The sequence below is a fragment of the Micropterus dolomieu genome, linkage group LG12 (genome assembly GCF_021292245.1).
Source record: "Micropterus dolomieu isolate WLL.071019.BEF.003 ecotype Adirondacks linkage group LG12, ASM2129224v1, whole genome shotgun sequence".
Classification (NCBI taxonomy): Eukaryota; Metazoa; Chordata; class Actinopteri; order Centrarchiformes; family Centrarchidae; genus Micropterus; species Micropterus dolomieu.
Window position 1 is genome coordinate 5,330,321 of NC_060161.1, and position 15,671 is coordinate 5,345,991.

The window sequence follows — 15,671 nt, forward strand, 5'->3', positions numbered from 1 at the left end:
CTCAGTAGATTACCATTGTTTTTAGCTGCTGATGAAGTAAATCTAGCAGACATTTGCATATTTTACCAGTAACTGGCTGGTAGATGGTGCCATGTTTGTTTTATTGAGTTAAACTACAAGAAGCTAAAGTGTCTCTGAGATATTAAAGGTGTCTTGAAACTGAGTAACAAAGCAGCAAAAGCAGGCTGCTGCCCTGTGCAGGGGGGACTGAGCCTTGTCCTGGAGTAAAGCTTAAGAAAAGAAGAGGATGCTGCCTTCACTCTCCGGGGATAACCTCACTTCTGTATCTAATGTTTAAATATACTGCTTGGAAGTTTGGAAATTTGAAAATGTTCTGGAAATACTTTATGTACTGTTATTACGAAATATTTAGAATGATAAGACGACTTTTGGTTTTAACACTTAAAGACGTGACATAAAGTCTGACACGCAGCAGTTTGTGTCCTAACCAGGAGCCTTCCACTGAAGACTAACAGGAAGTCAGCCTCCTGCCAGCAGAAATAGTATTTGTTGGTCTCTATAAAATATGTGAAATGTATTAACATGGTAATATGATGTTCATAAAGGGGTGTGGCAAAATTGCCCAGGCTTACAAAAAATGCCCTAAACCCAACAGGAAGTCGGCCATTTTGAATGAAAGGCTCCGTACTTTAACAAACTCCTCCTAGAGAATTAATCTGATGGAAATCAAATTCAAATTTCCGTTGTGCGATCTAAAGGCTTTAACCCTACAAGAGTTAACAGAGCAGTAAAGACAGCAGTTTGTGATTTGATATGATTGTGGGTAAACTATAGGTACACTGTGTTTGTGTGAACTTCACCTCACAGCTTTAGTGATGTCACTGAACAATGTTAGGTAGATATTAAAAACCTGCTCCCTTTAATAACCTGATCTCTCAAACAGGTTTCACTCTGAAGAATGGAAGGTCTCCACATTAACAGCAGCTCACAGGACCAAAGCTACGATTACAGCAACATAAAATTCCTCGCATCCGTGGTGACATCAATAGTCGTTGCTGTCGGCCTTCCTCTGACCCTGGTGGCCATCTATGCTCTTTATTCTATGGTATGTACATTCTGACTGAGAGTTATTTATTTCCTGTCTGTGTGGTGTGTCTGTCCTACTGTCTGTCTGTCTGTAAAGGATCTGGATGTGGTTTGGGGGCTAGGTGTCAGGGGGCTGGGACAAAGGCTTGGAATGATCTATAACCTGACAGGAATAATTGACTCCAGAATTCAAATGTCCATGAAGCTGATTGGACCCTAAACACATGCAGTTTCCATGTGTGGCTCCATTCCAGCCCTCTCTTAAACTGGTCAGGTTAATGACAATAATAATAATATTAATAAAAATAATAATGATGATAATAACAATAAAGATGATGATGATGATGACGTGTTAGAGAGAACATCAGCGTTTAACAGATTCCTTCTTTAAAATCTTAAACAGCACTGATCTATGTCTATTTTGGTTTTATTCACCTTTCTTCCAATGCTGACAGAAAGTCGTGGAGACATGCAGCAGCTATTCTGAGGAAGCTAAAAATACAATTGTACTGTACAGTACTTGAGTAAATGTACATAATTACTGTGCACCACTACCTGTAAACATTTTTCATACCTACCCTTACTGGAGCTTCTACAATGTACTATAGGCTGCTTATATTATGTGCAATGACTTGCATCTAATTAAATATACTTATGTTCAAGCTTAATTGTAATGTCAATAGTAAGTGGAGAAATAATGAAGACACTATTGATATCATTATTACAGGTGCAGAATGCAGTGGTTAGTAGAAAGACAGGGCTTGCATGTACAGCTGAGCAGCGCAGATTAGGGCTGAATGGTTTTGGAAAATAATGTAATTGCGATTTTTAACCAATATTGCGATTGCAATTTAATATACGATTGATTTTTAAACTCTTTACCTTCTGTATTATTCAAAATAGACAAGCAGTAAATCAGTGTATAGTCTGACCAACACAATATTAGATAGATAGAACATACACTGTTCTTTCTTGTGTTATGATGAATTAGGTAGAATTATTATTATGAGCAATGGTGGAGAAGATATATCAAATTATAATAATATGAGAAAGATAATTTTAGTCAAGTCATGGCATTAAATAATATGATATAATATCATCAGGTCGGCCTACCTACAGACCACAAGAAAAACTAAACTAACCAGTGTGTTATACAGTAAGCGCTCAATACAAAACCCACAGTTCAACCACCAATTAATGCGTCCTGATCTCAGTACAAGTCTCACAGAAGTCCATCTTTCTGTATCCCAGTAAGCAAACAAAAAATACTCAGTTTGAGGTTCAATTCAATAGTTGGCCAAACGAAAATAAAACCAAGTGACGGCTGTCATGTTTAATAGACAAGCTTAGTAATTTTCTGACATCAGCGGAGTTCCCCCGCAGCCTTCGATGCTGGTGAGCAGCGCACTTGTTATAACCAGGCAGTAACTCAGGACAGACTGCACCTCTTTTTCGGACTTGTGCGTTTAGTTTGAAATGCCTTTTCACAGATATTTCCTAAGCTGACTGGTGGCTGTGTGTGTGACACAGGTGCCAATCGCCACAATACGCTTACCTTACTACACATTCTGTTGTGCGTTTTTCATGTCCGTCAAAGCCGCGGATGGCCCGATGATTTCACCCACCACCACCACGTTACCTGTGGGTGGCGGATGCTACTTTCATTCCCTGTGTGACACTAAAGTTTATGTAGTGTCAGCTTCTGTCAAGCTTAAGGCCATTTTACAACAAGAAGGCAAGGTACAGCATAAAGTGGAGACGAAGCATCAACTTCGTCTGCAGACTGCTTTCCTCTTGGGTGTCATGTGACCGGAGTGTAATCGCAGCCTTTGCGATTAGAAAATCTCATTTTATTACATCGCATTAATATTGCAAATACAATTAATTGTTCAGCCCTAGTGCAGGTGGAACGCAGGGACATCAAAGAACCTTGAGCGTAAATGTCTCAGTCAGATTAATTTCAGGCAGAAGGCAGAGAAATCACTACATCACTCTGAAATACATCACATCATCTGTCACACAGACTTCAGAGACAGTGTAGACAAAGCCCCCATCCAACCTATTCTAGTCCTCAAGAACATTTTACTTGAGAAGTGTTTTAATGCCTCACTATCAGCAGAACAACCTGCAGGGACAGCGCACTGACGACGAGATATTTCAGCCACATCAGACACAGTTACAATGTAGCTGTCATGCAAGACATTATACCAGGCATATGTTGAAGTTAGTGATGTTAGTGATAGAAACAAGAGAGCAAAGTGCATCTGATTTGTGGCACAATTGTAGAAAAATCAGATTTACTGCAAAAAATGTTCCTTTCCATGCAGCCACAAGCAGTGACAAATTTCTATGTGAACACATATAACCCTCATTTCGTGGTAACTATGCGACCAACTATGGTAGAGCAAATGAATTTAGAGCTTGCCATCAGCTGAAAGAACAGGGCATGGATATTACTCACAGGGGCACTGTGGTAAGTGTCCAAGAACCATGGCTCTCTGCCAGTCCTGATGGGGTCACTGACTCATGTGTGCTACTAGAAGAAAAATGTCCAGTGCCAACCCAGCCCTCACTCACTGAGAGCATGTTTCCTTTAGAGTGCAGTATGAGAAGGCATTTGTGAGGGAGAAAGTTAAGGTAGAGATGGTTTATACTTCTCAGACAGGTATGCTACCTCGGCTTTTAGATTAATATGCTGCAGGATGGTTTAAGCTAAATAAAAGATAAATTGTGGTAACGGACAAGGTTCAGTGAACATCTGCACATGAGACATGACCATAAATGGAGTAGAATGACAATTGGGATATCATTGGACTGTGTAAAGCAATTATCAGTCTTCTGAAAACATTCACATATCAACATGTCATTTAAAGAGTTGATGACATTAAATGCTGTAAGTAATTTAATATTTTTCAACAGTTTGTATTATACAATGCACAAGTATTCATCTTCTGTACAACACAGATCTTCACATACAATCTAACTAACTCTATACAGATGTTGTAGAGATCAGTGTTTCAGCCATTATGGCACCTTTTCATTTGACGGTCTTGTAGATATTTTTAATTTCGAATGAGATCCTCCCTCAGATTGACTATAGAATTTTTGGAGCCACTGTTATAGGAACCACCTGTGACCGTATTTTGTAAACTTTCAAATGCTGAATTGCTCTTTCAATGTGAATTCTCACATGTGCCATTTGTCTTGTGCTTTTCACATGTTCCTCAATTAGCTGTCCACACTTTTTTGTAAAAGAAGGCATTACCAATTTCACCTTTCTCTCAAACAGTAACTCTTTTATGGTAAAACCTCTATCTGCCATGACGTCATCTCCAGGCAGGGATGTAGTTTAATATTTATTATTCCTGAGTCCATGCTGATAAATTTGTCACTGCATCGTCCTCCATATGCTGCAGAAATTAACATGATTCGTCCACATGGGGCAACAGCTACCAGGTATTTCACAGTGTTGTGTGAATAATAGTGGCTGTATGATTCCCCTCTGGATTCAAGGTTTTTTGTAAAAGGCTCTCACTGCAGTCTATAATACATGTTGTGTTGGGGAAATGTTTAAATGCTGCAGGCATGGTTGCCCGAATAGTTTCTCTTGGAAGCCAAAGAATCAGAGGTCACAAAACTTATTACAGCTTGTCGATCCAATATGAGACGATCTTGTTAACCATGCTTAGTGATACATGAAACTGACTGCTTAGATCATCTATTACACGGTTTGTTTTTAATTTCATAACTGTCATGAGAACTTGATCTCAAACAGACATTGTAAATGAATTACTGGCATGTCCTTCCAGTATTGATACAATTGATTCTCCTGCACATCTTTTCTGCTGGCTGTCCGGCAGTAATCATGATCTTGTTGTGAAGGGTCCTGTATAGGCTGAATGTAATTCCAATCCAATCCAACTTTATTTCTAAAGCACATTTAAAAAAAAAAGGTTGTCCAAAGTGCTGTACATTGACATGAAAGAATAAATTACACAAAATACAACACCAGACAAATACAACATACAGCTCTCATGTTGAATTAAAAGCCAAGGAATAAAAATGTGTTTTAAGTCGCAATTTAAAAACCGGAAGGCTGGGGGCCAGTCTGACACCTACTTCATTCCACAGTCTCGGGGCTGCGACTGAGAAAGCTTGATCACCTCTGTTCTTGAGCCGTGTTTTAGGGACAACAAGAAGCGACTGGTTGGCGGACCTTAATGACCTTGAAGGAGCATGCGGCTTCAAAAGATCAGTGATATAGGCTGTAGCTAGTCCTTGTAGGGCTTTAAAAACAAATAATGGAATCAATCCTAAAATTAACTGGGAGCCAGTGAAGGGAGGCAAGAACAGGGGTGATTCGATCTTGCTTACGAGTTCCAGTAAGGAGATGAGCGGCAGCATTTTGAACCAGTTGTAGACGAGAGAGGGAGGCCTGGCTAACACCTACATACAAAGCATTACAATAATCAAGGCGTGTTGTGATAAATGCATGTATAACCTTCTCAAATTCTGTGAAGGATAAAAAGGGCTTAAGTTTAGTAAGAAGCCTAAGTTGAACTTGCTTTCACAACAGAATTGATATGCTTCTCCATTTTAAAATCACAATCCATTTTAACACACAGGTTTGTTACAATTTCTTAAGTTTGTGACTTAACATAAGGTTCCAAGGTGCCCAGGTGTATTTGAGAGACATCAGATGCGCCACTGGGTCTAAAAATTATTACCTCAGTTTTACTCTCGTTGAAGTTTAAAAAATGTTAGGCCATCCAGGCTTTAATATCATTAAAACAGTCAACCAATTTTGTTAAAGAGCTACCATCTTTTCTTTTTATGGGAAGGTAGATTTGCAAATCATCTGCGTAAAAATGGAAGCTGATATTATGTCTTTTTAAGATAGATCCAATGGTAGACAAATGGAGTCAGAAAAGAATTGGCCTGAGAATCAAACCTTGGGGAACTCTACATGTGAGGGACACAGAAGGTGTAATACAGCCACCAACAGTGACTCTAAAATCTCTGTCTGACAAGTGTGACCTAAACCATTCTAAAGCAGTGCCCTTAATCCCCATGCCATGCTCGAGGCGAGAAATAAGGACGCTGTGGTCAACTGTGTCAAATGCTGCTGTAAGATCTCCAGAATCAGTTGAGATGAAAAGATCATTAAAAACTCTTAAAAGTGTGGATTCAGTGCTATGAAATGTCTTAAAAACAGATTAGAACACCTCAAGAACACCATGCGATAAATCATGTCAGAATGTTTTCTAACTTTAATGTGACCTGTAATGTGAACAATTCAATTGAAAAACAAACTGAAATCATTGAGGGGGGAAAATGAAAAATAAAAACCTTACAATAACCTGGTTGCATAAGTATGCACACCCTTAAACTAACACTTTGTTGAAGCACCTTTGATTTTATTACAGCACTCAGTCTTTGGATATAATAAGAGCTTTGTAGGTGAGAAGAAATTCTATTATTAAATTTACAGGAAGCCAATGCAGAGAAGCTAAAACAGGAGAAATATGATCTCTTTTCCTGGTTAACTCAGATTTCTTACAGTGGTGCTGGAGGCCAGGGCTATGTCATCCAGAGTAACTAAATGCGTCACGGCGGTGCTTGAAATTGAGCAGCTCGACGAGCTTTGGAATGGTGCTGTAATGGAAACACTCAGCAGCAGAGTGAGAGTGTTGTCTTTTAAAGTTTAACCTGGTTTTAAACGTCCTTACTAACCTGGATTTTTAACTGAAATGTGTGTTTATCGAAATGTCTTTTCGATAAAAGGAAGGAAAAAGTGAATTTCCTAGATATGTGGGTTTTAAACTATAGTGGCTCTATCATTACAACTATTTATCGAAAAGACACTGACAAAAACACTTTGTTACTTGCTACAAGTTTTCATCCTACTGCCTATTAGTCAGTTCTTGTGACTGAGAAGGATCTGCAATTCCTTGGAGGACTATATTGATAAGACAGAGTACGGTCTAGACCTGCTCTTTTATGAAAAGCGCTGTGAGATAACTGTTGTTGTGATTTGGCGCTATATAAATAAAATTGAATTGAAATTGAATTGAATAAGACGGTAGATGTGAAAAACAGATTTGCCCAGCGGGGGTACCCTTTACATTGGATTGATCAAGCATATGAACTGGCTCTTAAGAAATTCTCTGTAAGATTTATTACTCAACACTCAGTCCACTCCTTTGCTATTTGATTGTTTTTTAGGACACTGGCATATCTTAAAGTTAGACCCTGAACTTTAATTTATCTTTCGAGGTCTACCTCTTTTTGTTATTAAAAGGGGGGAAAATATAAGGGATTACTTGGTCCGCACCAATTCTGAGTACAAAACTAAGCCTACTCAGCACATACAGACACGCTTACACCCTCTTCCAAAGGGGAATTATCGATGTGGCGGTTGCGCACAATGCAATAATACTACCAAAATGCACCAATTTACTCACCCCCACACAGGTAAAACCTTTCCCTTTAACCACCCTACCACCTAGGGGCAGTTACCACGATAAATTAAAAAAACAGCGTGAAGGTTACTGAATTTATCCTCTGAAAACATTAGCTCCAAAGGGACTTAATGATGAATTCCTACTTAACAGTTTTTTGTGATTTGCAATATGTTGTTACCCATTTAGTGTCTATACAGACTATTTTTACTTCAGATTCTTCTGAGGGTTCCCCTGTCCAACCCTTAACAGTCCTGCATACGTAAAAATATGCACACATATTATCAGGTCCATTAAATATTGTGTCCTGTTGATTGTGTCCATTTATATATGTATGCACTGCTACAAGTTATTTGTTGCACTTATACAACAATGTGAAGATTTTGACATTTATGGTGTTGTGAAGTTTTTACAAAAACATTTCCTCTTGTTCTAGAAATTTTATAAATTTCATCGGTAGCTTATATTATTGAATACTATCAGATCTCATATCCTCTCATCTTACGATCCGTTATTCTTTGCTGACTGCACTGCCCCTTTTTCTTTTACTAAATTTGAACCCATTACGCTGTCTGCATTACAAGAAATTGTTGGGCAGTTGAAACCCTCAGGCTCGCCAAATGACGCTTTACCCCCCCGACTCTTTAAAGAAGTTTTTCTGGCCCATCTGTACTTACAATTGTGAACAGTAGCCTTACCTCAGGAATGGTTCCTGAAAATCTTAAGCACGCAGTAGTGCAACCACAAATTAAAAAACCTGGACTGGATCATGCAGATCCAGCACATTTTAGACCTATTTCCAAGCTCCCTTTTTTATCGAAACTCCTTGAAAAGGTAGTTTACAACCAGTTAACAGCTGTGCTGGATGAGCACAACATTCTTGAAACATTCCAATCTTCCAATTCCAATCCCGCAAGGCTCAATTCTAGGCGCTCTTCTCTTTTCCCTTTATCTCCTCCCACTTGGCTCAATACTTAGGAAACATGGCACCTCTTTCCATTGTTATGCAGATGACAGCCAGATCTATGTACCTTTGAGGAAGGATGACACTCTCAGACCATTGTTTGCATGTCTAGAGGACATAAAGGTTGCGATGGCTCTCAACTTCTTAAGTTTCCCGAGCCACATTAACCAGCTCTGACTGGGGGATCCCGAGGCGTACCCAGGCCGGTGTGGAGATATAATCTCTCCACCTAGTCCTGGGTCTTCCCCAAGGCCTCCTCCCAGCTGGACGTGCCTGGAACACCTCCCTAGGGAGGCTTCCATCCTTACCAGATGCCCAAACCACCTCAACTGGCTCTTTTCGACGCAAAGGAGCAGCGGCTCTACTCTGAGCTCCTCGTGGATGGCAAGTTTCTCACCCTATCTCTAAGGGAGATACCATCGACCCACCTGATGAAACGCATTTCAGCTGCTTGTACCTGCAATCTTGTTCTTTCAGTCATGACCCAGCCTCACGGCTCAGCTCTCTTTTCGTCACAACAGTGCGGTAAAGCGAGTGCAATACCGCCCCCGCTGCTCTGATTCTCCGGCAAATCTCCTGCTCCAATCTCCCCTCACTCGTGAACAAGACCCCGAAGTACTTGAACTCCTTCACTTGGGGTAAGGACTCATTCCCTACCTGGAGTTGGCACACCACTGAGATCCTTGTGAGAGTAAAGAGCAGGTCCGTTGTTCCACGACCAGAATGAAAACCGTATTGTTCCTCTTCGATCCAAGTTTCAACTATCAGCCAAACCCTCCATTCCAGCACCTTGGAGTAGACTTTACTGGGGAGGCTGAGAAGTGTGATACCCCTGTAATTGGCACACACTCTCTGGTCCCCCTTTTTGAACAGGGGAACCACCACCCCAGTCTGCCACGCCTTGTGCACTGTACCCGACTTCCACGCAATGTTAAAGCGACGTGTCATCCAAGACCACACCCAAAGCTTTTAGCATTTCTGCCACTGTGGAAATGTTTGACTACCCCAGTGACTTCCACCAGGGAAATTGACAAATTGAATCCCCCATCAGCCTCCAGCTCTGCCTCTACTAGAGAGGGCATGTCAGTCAGATTTAAGAGTTCCTCAAAGTGTTTCTTCCACCGCCTAATTACCTCCCCAGTTGAGGTCAACAGGGTCCCATTCTTACTATACACAGCTTGGACGGTTCCCAGCTTCCCCCGCCTGAGGTGGCGGACAGTTCTCCAGAAGCACATTGGTGCCAACCAAAAGTCCTTTTCCATGTCTTCTCCGAACTTCTCCCCCACCTGCTGCTTTGCATCTGCCACAGCAGAAGTTGCAGCCCTTCGTGCCCGTCGGTGCCTTGCATCTTCCTCCGGTGTCCTCCGAGACAACAAATCCCGGAATCAGACGGCTTCCCTGACCACCGGTGTCCACCACGGTGTTCGAGGGTTACCGCCCCTTGAGGCACCTAAGACCTTGAGACCACAGCCTCCCTCTGCGGCTTCAGCAATAGAGGCTTTGAACATTGGCCACTCATGTTCAGTGTCCCCAACCTCCACCAGGCAAACCTGGCCATCAGGCGATCGCTGGTGAGCCCTCCCTCTGGGCCTGGCTCCAGACGGGAGTCCCGGGCTTCCTCCGGGCAGGGTCTCTCCTCCTCTTCCTCCTTTTTTCATCAGGCGTCTTTATGAACTATTCTTAGTCTGGCCCCTCACCTGGAACCACTTTGCCTTGGGAGACCCTACCAGGAGCACTAGGCTCCAGACAACACAGCTCCAGTCTCATCGGGGCACGCAAACCTCTCCACCACGATAAGGTGATGGTTCCCGGAGAGGACTCTTATATTCACTTGGAAATACCAAAATGTATGAACTCGTGTTGGACCTGAGAAACACAAATCTGTATCGACTTCTTTTTAACTGAAATCTGTTTTCTTTGGTGTTTATTCAGTTCAATTAAATTTTATTTATATAGCGCCAATTCACAACCACAGTTATCTCATTGTGTTTTTCATATACAGCAGGTCTAGACTCTGTGATGTTATTTACAGTGACCCAACAATTTCCCACATGAGCAGCATTTGGCGACAGAGAAAAAGAAAAACTTAGAAACCTCAAGCAGAACCACGACTCAATATCCACACAGAAATACAGAGAGTAAAGGTAAAAATAAATAGTGGTACATATATTTATACTAACTTTAATGTTGGTAATAACAATAGGACAAGTAGTAACAGTTGTAGCAAAGGGTGTTGAGCAGTAACTGGTAGCAGCAGGAGACATATCAGTCAGCCTGGTGGGTAGTTCTATTATTTATCTGTTTTATTAAAACCTAATAATTAAATTATTACCTGTTTCTGTTATAACCAGATTATATACTGTATTTGTTGCTATATATAACTTTGTGATTGTAATTCTGTAAAAACTTCTGTCATGGGGTGGGGTATGCTGAGTGCAGACTTAGGTTAAGGACCCAAACACAGAAACAAGCTGAGGATGCAGTTTAACAAAAGATTTATTCTCAAACAAAAATACTCAGGCTGACTCACAGATCCAGGTAAAGTGGAGACAAGGCTGAAATCCAAAAAAGTAATAATCCCTGGTTTGGATTATTACTTCGTCTTTTTTGGATTTCAGAACTCAGAACACAAGGCACAGCAGAACAATCAACTTTGGACGACAAGGACCAGCAAGGACTAAACAAAACTGAGGGCTTATAAATACAGGCAAACAAGCAGGGAGGGAAGCACAGCTGAAACACATCAGGTAGCAAAGACACATGAGTACAGAATATCACAAAGTAAAACAGGATGTATAGCAAACGGGAACACACTAGGGCAGATCTACCAGAGTAAAACACAAAACATAGAAAGACTGCAAAATCAGGGCATGGACTGAGACTGGACCAAACAGGATACAGGACTACACTAAAACATGGAGTCCTATGTCTCCATGTTTTAGTGTAGTCCTGTCTCCTGTTTGGGTCTGAAGCAAGTAAAAAAACATGCAGATAAACATAACAAACTTTGCTACCAAAACCCCAAACATGACAAGATTAAATAAAGCTTATAGAAACACAGAACCCAAAACCATGAAACCAGATAATGAGTAAACTAGGACACGTGAATGAATAATAAAAAAGGCTACGCAGAAAAACACAGAACCAAAAACAGACTTAAATAGGATCAAAAGAACAGAGAACAAACATGGGCAAAACAGTAGCACACACGAAATGGAATCAAAACAAGAGCAGAATCCTTAACTGATAACAGCTTCAATTATTTCATCATTTTGAATGAGTCCTTGCTCATTGAACGACTGCTACGGATCCTCACTGTGTGGTGGAGGCTCTAATGTAAATACACATTATGGTGTTTCCATCACTTTTGGGGACATTACATTCCGGTTCCGGTATGGTGCCTGTGTTTGGCTTCGCCACTGCGGCTGGTTGTTCGTCCCGACTCATTTTGTTTGTTTCCTGCGCTATATTGCTACTAAGTTTGTCAACAAACGTTGTGTCAACTGCATGGGTGTACAATCGCCAAACAATGCTGTTGGTCCGATCCTCAATGGCGGAGCGTGGTGACGGATGTACCTGGAGTGGTACAGGTGAGTTTGCAGCCCCTTTCGTGTGTCTGACTGCAACTGCTGTCTGCATGCGGCAGGGAGAGGCCCTATTACGACCTACAAATAGACGGCAGAGAAAGTGAGGAAAAAAGGGCAGGGAGGCAGGTTCATCTGAAAAAAAACTATACACTATCACTTGAATGAGCTCTGTCCTGTGTCATAGCAAAATGCTTCTGAATTTGTAAATATTACTGAATCTTTTAATTTCACTCAGCATGTCTCTGGTCCTACGCACAGCAAGGGACATACGCTCGATCTTGTTCTTTCTCAAGGTTTAAACATTAATAATGTTTGCATCGAAGATGTATTTGTTAGTGATCACAAATGCATCTTATTTGATCTTTTTGGTGATGAGGATCCTCTGCCTGCTAAACGAGCATCCTGCTCAAGTTTGATTAACCAGCTTACTGTTGAGAAATTTTCAGCCGCAACTGACGCAAGCTTGGTTCTTATTTCAAATGACGTGGACGCTAGTGCACAGGCGTTTAATCATTACTGCCCCCTGCTGTTGGACAAAGTGGCGCCTCTTAACACTAGAGAAATTCCCTCTGTTAATACATCCCCATGGATGAATGACGCCATTCGCAACTTGAGGCGTGTCTGTCGGAGAACTGAGCGTTAATGGAAAGCGACTCAGCTAGTCCACCGCCTGCATCTTAAAGAGCTCTTAATAGACTTAAACGGAATGATCAAGGATGCTACAGTAGATCCTCTTACTTTACTGATATCTGCCTGTAAAAAAATCCTAAAGCTCTGTTTGAGACCATTAACAACATTGTTTCTCCTGCTGCATGTATTGTCCCTGTGTTTTCAAATGTTGACTGCAACCACTTTTTGTCTCACTTTGTGGACAAGTTTAGAGCGGTCAGGGCAGGCATTGTTCCATCAGCAAAGCCCCGTATAGTTAAACATCACAGATTTTCAATACTGGACTCCTTCTGCCCCGTTACCCTGAATGACATCATGAAGTTAGTGGGCACGATGAAACCTTCCCAAAGCCCTGTTGATATTTTACCCACATCTTTGCTTTTAAAATCCATACATCTACTTGGCCCATGTTTGGTTTAAATTTTAAACTCATCTCTTCAGCTGGGCCAGGTTCCCAGCTGTTTTAAGCATGCGGTTGTTCAGCCCATCTTGAAAAAGAACAATCTTGATGCAGCCTCATTTAGAAACTATAGGCCTATTTCTAAATTGCCTTTTATTTCTAAAATTATAGAAAAGGTTGTTGCGAACCAGATAAATAATGTTTTGGATTCCCATAATATCTTTGATAAATTTCAGTCTGGTTTTCATAAAAACCATTCAACTGAGACTGCCCTCCTTAGGGTCTCAAATGATATTTTGATGGCTGCTGTTGGGGGTAAATGTTCTGTGCTGGTCCTATTAGATCTCAGTGCAGCGTTTGATACTGTTGATCACTGCACTCTGATAGACTGAAAACAACTGTGGGCATTACTGGATCGGCTCTGAAATGGTTTTCCTCCTATCTCTCTGACAGGAGTTTCTCTGTGCCCTAGGACATATATGTCAGACTCTGCTCCTTTGTCCTGTGGTGGGCCCCAAGGTTCTGTGCTCGGCCCCCTGCTGTTCAGTGTGTATATGCTTTCTCTTGGAAAGATTATTGATACCTTGGAAGACATATCTTATCATTGTTATGCTGATGACCTCCAATTATATTTATCTTTTAGTCCTCATAGGCTAGACAAACTGTCCGTGTTGCACAATTGCTTAGCCTCCATTAACAAATGGATGGCAGACAACTTTTTGCAACTAAATACAGACAAAACTGAGGTGTTGATTTTTGCCCCAGACAACATTACCCCTAAGATCAGGCAGGCCATTGGGGCTCTATCATCCTCTGACGGTAATGTTGTGTGAAATTTGGGTGTCATTTTTGATAAATCTATGTGTTTTAACAGTAATGTTAAATCTGTGGTTCGTTCCTGTTTTTTCCATCTCAGGGAACATTGCTAAGATTAGATCTATGGTTTCTAAAGAAGAGATGGAGATGCTTGTTCATGCTTTTATTTCTTCTCGTCTGGATTATTGCAATGTACTCTACACTTGTCTAAACAAATCCTCCATAGACTGACTGCAAGTTGTGCAGAATGCAGCTGCAAGGCTTTTGTCTAAAACCAACAGGAGATCACACATTTCTCCTGTGCTTAAGGCTCTTCATTGGCTTCCGATTGGTTTTAGAGTACATTTTAAAATTTTAACCATTACTTACAGAGCCTTGCATGGTCAAGCTCCCTCTTACATCCAGGATCTATTGCATACACACATTTCTGGTCGCTCTCTGAGGTCTTCTGGCCAAGACCTTTAAACTGTTCCCAGAACACGATATAAAACTAGAGGTGATCGTGCTTTCTGTGTGGTGGTTCCAAGGCTCTGGAACTCTCTACCTTTAGACTTGAGAGCCTTGGATTCTGTGGAAACTTTTAGAAAACACCTTAAGACACATCTTTTTAGACAAGCTTTTAACTAGCCATATAGTTTTGTATTTTAAGTGTTGTTGTTGTTGTAGTATTCTATTTTTTTTACTGTGAAGCACTTTGTGACCCCTCTTGTCTGTGAAGGATGCTATATAAATAAAGTTTACTTACTTACATTGACGTAGGTTGTTTTTCTGCAGGTGAGAAGTGATCATGTTGCTCCGATCTACGTCATCAACCTTCTCATTGCTGACCTGATTCAGTTCTGCTGCATGATCGTTGAGGTGACACGATCTGAGGATGAGAAGATACTTTTCGTCTTCTCTGTTATTCACTTCTCTGCTCTGTTTGCCAGTGTTTACTTCATGGTCTGCATCGCCCTGGAAAGGTATCTATCTGTCTATCCAGTATGTGTGGAGCTCCTTCTGTCTGAACATTATATTAGTTTATAACTCTGAAGCTCCTCAAAGACTTTGTGTCCATCTTGTATTACAGGTATTTGGTCATCGCCCACCCACTGTGGTACCGCTTCAGAAGAACCATCAAGACCTCTGTGGTGGTCTGTGTCCTGGTCTGGATATTTCCTCTTCTGTTTATGTTCATTTGTTCGCATTTTCTTGAGAGTCCAGAGTTAGGCTTTGCCATCCTCTTCCTCCTTCCCTTCCCACTGTTAATCTTCTCCCTGGTTGGGACCCTCAAAGCCCTGTCTGCTTCCATCTCGGTCCCCTCTGATGAAAAACGACGAATTGTGGGAATTTTGGTTCTGGTGCTGCTTATTTACACTCTGCTGTTCCTGCCCAGAATCATTTGGTTCTTGAAAGTATACAATGAAAAATCTCAGTTTCTAGAAAACTATGACTTTAGACTCACCAACCCGTCTTTCATCTTAGTTAGGGTCAGTCCTCTTGCAGACTTGTTCCTGTATGTCTTCATGAGGAAAGGGACCATAGACAAGCTTTTGGCCTCTGTGTGTTGCTGCAGAATGGACAGCAATGATATCAGCAGTTCACCAGTATGAATGATGACAACATTTCCACAGTCAGCTTCATGTAGGCAGAGAAAGAGGGAGAGAGAGAAAGGGGAGGAAACAGGAGGAGAAATGGAGGCCAATAGAAAGGATAGAGACGAGACAGATCCTGTCATCTACTGAGAC

At 41.3% G+C, this 15,671-nt stretch overlaps 1 pseudogene; it reads left to right on the top strand.

Moving 5' to 3' along the window:
• The window catches only part of LOC123980713, a 37,240-nt pseudogene that overhangs the window by 14,295 nt on the left and 7,274 nt on the right, over positions 1-15,671 (top strand).